This window comes from Corvus brachyrhynchos, unplaced genomic scaffold, assembly GCF_000691975.1.
Source record: "Corvus brachyrhynchos isolate BGI_N302 unplaced genomic scaffold, ASM69197v1 scaffold738, whole genome shotgun sequence".
Classification (NCBI taxonomy): Eukaryota; Metazoa; Chordata; class Aves; order Passeriformes; family Corvidae; genus Corvus; species Corvus brachyrhynchos.
This window is the reverse complement of record NW_008239339.1, coordinates 124,859-129,850: the sequence shown is the minus strand read 5'-3', so window position 1 is coordinate 129,850 and position 4,992 is coordinate 124,859.

The window sequence follows — 4,992 nt, the reverse complement described above, 5'->3', positions numbered from 1 at the left end:
CTCCACTGAGCCAACAGGGTCACAAGTGTGACAATGCTACCAAAAAGGAGAGGATGTGCTGAGCCAGAGAGACCCACAGAGATGTAAATGGGGACCAGGCTGCTGTGAATCTGTTCTGGAATTAAAGAGCAGTAATAAAATAACTGTTACCTTGTGAGCAGGGGTGACTTTGGAGACAGTTTCTGCTCACATACACCATCACGAAGCCTGTGGCCCTGCTGACAAGAACAGCACAGCCAAAACCTGTATGTCTGGCCTGGGCAAGGCTGAGTGTCTCTTCCCAGCTGGGAAGGAGTGAACAGGGTCATATCAAAGCACTTACATTCCAGTGCCCACAGTAAGAATGGATCTCTAAATCCAAACAAGTTCCCCCTGAGTTCTGCTACAGCTTCCCTCAATATTGGGCACCTCTTTTCCAGATTCCTTCATATTCCCTAGTGCCCTTCCCTTCCCTCACATTCCCTCTGCTGCTTCCCTTATGTTAGTCTGTCCTCCAGCCTCTTTGCAGATGCTGCTGACCACCTCCCCACCACAAGATAGAGCACCATCTCCTTCTCCAAAGGAAGTAAAATAACTCTCTGGTGATAAAACTTGCTTTTTTTTTTTGTTATCAGATAGAGTTCAACATATAGCACCAGGATTGTTCATTGCTACTGTTCCTACTCCATGTGCATTAGTTGTCTGACCTTTAAGAAGGCCTCAATTTTTATTTTTTTTCCCTAACCCTTAAATGCTTAGGACCCTGTACAGGAAATGGTAAAGGTCTTCCCTTGGAACAATAAACATTTCTGATTGTTCTTTCCTCTTACCACTTTCTCTGTTATCTGACTCACCCCTTCCGAAGATGTTTTCCTTGATGCTCTCCTACCCTCAGTTGTACATGGCCTGAGTGGATTTCTGTCATTTCACAGTGAGGGCAGATCTCTCTGAAATCAGTGCACCTGTGAACACAACTATGGGAACCTGGGGTGGGTATGCTCCAGAAGGAATTTCTGCATACAATAACTAGAAAAGGCTTGCCTCTCCAAGGATTTTGTCTCACAGTTAGCATGGCTCCAGCATAGATGCAGAGTGGGTTCAAAAGTACAGCAGAATATGCTTCCACAATCACTCAAGAGAACCTCCATCTTTTTGTGATGAAGGCTGCACATACAACATGCAATGGGAGAGGTTTTATCATTCAAGAAAGAGGCCTCTGACCTCTCCTCAGATTGTCTGTGCAGCAGCAAATACTGGGCACTGCAGGAACACGAGCTATCACTGTGTCTGGAACCAAATACCACATTAAGGAATGAGATAACTTCTCAATTGCTCTGCTCTATGGCCTGGATATTTGCTGTCTTTTGCCTGTTTGTTGCCTGGTCTGGGTTTAGGTCACCATGTTTTAAAGCACATAGCAGAATCACACCAGGCTTCCAGAAGTTTCTGGTTCCTAAAGGTAAGGCACTCAGCTGCAGCTGAAAGAAGAGTTAAAATACTTTCCTGTCACTGGAACCTGTTGGGGTTTTAGGAGCTCCCCTGGGGTTTTTTTGTTTTTTTCTGTTAAAGGAATTTTCCCCCATACATGTTGCTAGGGGAACAAATAGCCAGGTGCTTAAGAAGAACAAAAGACCTGGCTGCTCTTTTTGTTTCACCTGGGTGTGTGGTCAGTGGGTCTCGGTGGGAGAGAGTCTGCTTGCTTGGCTGCTTTTCCTCTCTACTGGAGAAGCCCTGGGATCCCAAGCCCGCCTTCCCTGCCGCACTCGGAGCCGGGCCGTGGCCGCCTGGCCCCACCGCTACTTTGAGCCTTCGCTACGTTGTAGCCCTGCTTGCCCTGCCCGCCCAGACCTCCGGGGGTGGTTCCCCGCTGCCTCTCCACCCTGCCGTTCCAGCCCGCTGTTCCAGCCTGCTGTTCCCGAGGGTCCGGCCAGGGGTTTGTGAAGCCTTTGTTCCATCCATCCCAGGATCCCAGGCCACCAGTGCTGCGTGCTCCCCAAGCTCGCTCCGGAGCGCCCCCTGCAGCCGCGGGGGAACCATCGCACCTGCCCTGCTCACCGGGAGCCGCCAGCGCCCCTGCCGGCTGCGAGCGGAACTGCACCCGAGGGGAAAGGGCCTGACAGCCGAGAAGGCTGGCACTGGGTTTGTGATTGTTTGCTGTTACTGCCATAGTTATTGTTGTTTGTTTGACTTGTTATATACATATAGACATATAATAGTAAAGACCTGTTATTTCTATTTCCCACATCTTTGCCTAAAAGCCCCCTTGATTTTAAAAATTATAATAACTCGGAGGGAAGGGGGTTGCATCTGCCATTCCAAAGGAGACTTCTGCCTTCCTTAGCAGACACCTGTCTTTCAAACCAAGACAGATCTCTTGCTTTCTGCCCTCAAGTTACAAAGGCAAATGCAACAAATAAAGCAATAGTTAGCTGACAGTTGTGAGCCTTCCCGGAAGGAGAAACCAACTCGTTCATAGGCTTGAAATCACAGCTCATTAAACAGGCCAGGTTTGCAGTTTTGCCTGGCACTGTGCTCCCCAGGGCCCTGGAGGAATATGCAGGTGGCTGTTTTAGCCCTGGCTTTTCATTGGCACTAATCTAACAAACCCAGGAAAAAGACTGCAGGAGCCTCATCCCTGCTCAGAGCAGGTGCAAGGAAGAGGAGGGGAGGAAGGATTGTGGGGATTCTGCTCTCACAGCATGCATGACTACAAGCCTGTCACAGTTCTCTGATGAGGGGGAGTTGTGCTACCTTCTCTGTCTACCAACCCCAAAGGGACTGCAAGAGGATGAGGGGAGGGCAAGCAAAATGCTTCAGGAGTAGGCTCAAAGCCTTCTGTTATTTTACTGCATGCAAAGTTAAACATTTCAATTATTCCACCAAAAATCTTCCTCAAAAATAACTACTCACTATGAAACACTTCAATTTAAAAATACGTGTTTTCCACTGAAACATTTTGCCTGGCTCCAAGCAGGGAGCATTCAGGCTGTGCAGTCTGGGGTTATTATCTACTGCCATGCACTGACCTCTGTTACACCAGACTTGTCCCATTGGTGGCAAGATTGGCTGGACAAGAGTTGGATAGAAACATTCCTTTACAATTTGGATTACCTGAGGGATTGCTTATGCACTACACCTCATGGGAATTCCAAGAGCTCACCAGGGGCGTTAACACATGGGCCCGTGAGACTGTCAGCACTACAGAAGGCACTGCTCGGCTGGAAGAGCCTTAGTCAGGAATTGCGGATAGTGTGGGGTTCTGGATACTCCTCTCCTACAGCTTAAGAAGGCAAAACACATGCAGGGGCATCATATACATCATCTTGTTCTTAACACAGAATTAGCTATGTTTAGTAAATTCCTTGCTGAAGATGCCTGGCTCGGGGTTGCTGCAGCAGCCCTTAAGTACCAAGGAGAGGCCTCCTGTGGGGTCCCTGCTTCAGCAGCCCATGGTACTTCAAGCCCCTTTAGCCACAGAGCTGTTGTCTTTGAAAGGCCTGCACTGAGATCCCTAACATTTGTAATAATACCCCCTTATAATGCCCACTAATAATATCTGCTTCACACATCACTGTGCTGTAACTGCAATTCCCTGACTCCAGCTCCCCATCTTTCGCGTATTTTAAAAGCACTAAACTCCTACACATTAGGAAAAAGTATTCCCCAGACTTCTCAGTATTTAACTTCGATTTTTCATCTTACTTTGTTAACAGCATTTGGTCTGGTTCTTCTGGTAGACCCAAGCTGTTGTTTCATGTTGTCCACACTTCTCCCTCTTCTTCCCCCATCATTTTAACAAGGGAACTTTCTTCTCCCTGAACCCAGTTGCATTTCTTAATACTTTTTTGACTGCTTGCTTACTGAGGCTGCTGATGAAAGATGAATGTCATTCTTCAGCAGCCTCTTGCTCCAGTCAAGCTTTATCAATAATTCAGCCAGGCCTCAATAACATTAGCTCTAGGTGAATATGACACTCATGCCAATTAACTGACTGAAAGGGCTCAAGAGATACAGGCAAGAGGTTTCTGTAAATTTTTTGAAACACTCTTCTGAACTTCTAAAAATTGAGTTAGTTCAATGAGTAAAGCTCAGAGCAGTTTGACACAGTTCAAAAGGTGCCAAGAGACTTAAGCAATGGATGTGCTAAAGCCCATCAGGCTCCATTCCCTTGCTTGTCTCCACCTGCTCTGACTGACATTACATTGTACATTACCTGGGACAAAGCCTATCCCTGTTCATATGCTCCTGGCTTAATGAGATGCTGGAACATGACTGCAGCATGTCTAGACAAACATCATTTTTGTGACTCTTTGCTTATGAACAACCTTGCTTAACTAGCCTTAGGCAAAAGGCAGCTAAAACTCTGAAAAAGGTTACTCAGGTATTTTAGTTGCCCACCTAGAGACACTGCCAGTGCTCAGTTCTACATGAGACTCCCCAGTTTCCTCCTGTTGAGCATTACCCAAATTTCCAGTGTCTCTTCAACCCCCAGCATCCCTTGGCCACCACATTCTGCAGTATAACACCTCAGACACAAATTTGTGGAAGAGATGATCGATCTGTAGACACAACTGCCTTGCAGGTGCCAAACACCATCCCAGTAGCTCACAGGGCACATAGACCTGTGGCAGTGCTCAGCACAGGGGTGATTTTAAGTCGTGAAGCTTGGAGCTGCTCAGGTGGAACCAGCTATAGCTGCAAAAGTCCCTGCTCCCTCTCTTGCTGCATTCATTTAAGGAGTGCTTGATTCAGGCACTGATCTCTGTCTTCTCACATTGAAGGCACTGAAGTATTTGGAATGGTCTGTGGAGAACAGTGACTTGGAATCACTCAGAAACTATATATATGTAGGGCCCTGTGGACAGAATATGTATGACTTGGATGGGAAACAGTCTTGTCTTCCCGCTCTCATCACTGGCCACTTGCTGAACTCACATATTTGGAGAGAGCTCAAATAACCAGAAGGAATAATTAGCTGCATGGAGGCCAACAACGGGTTTGAGGAAGCTCTTT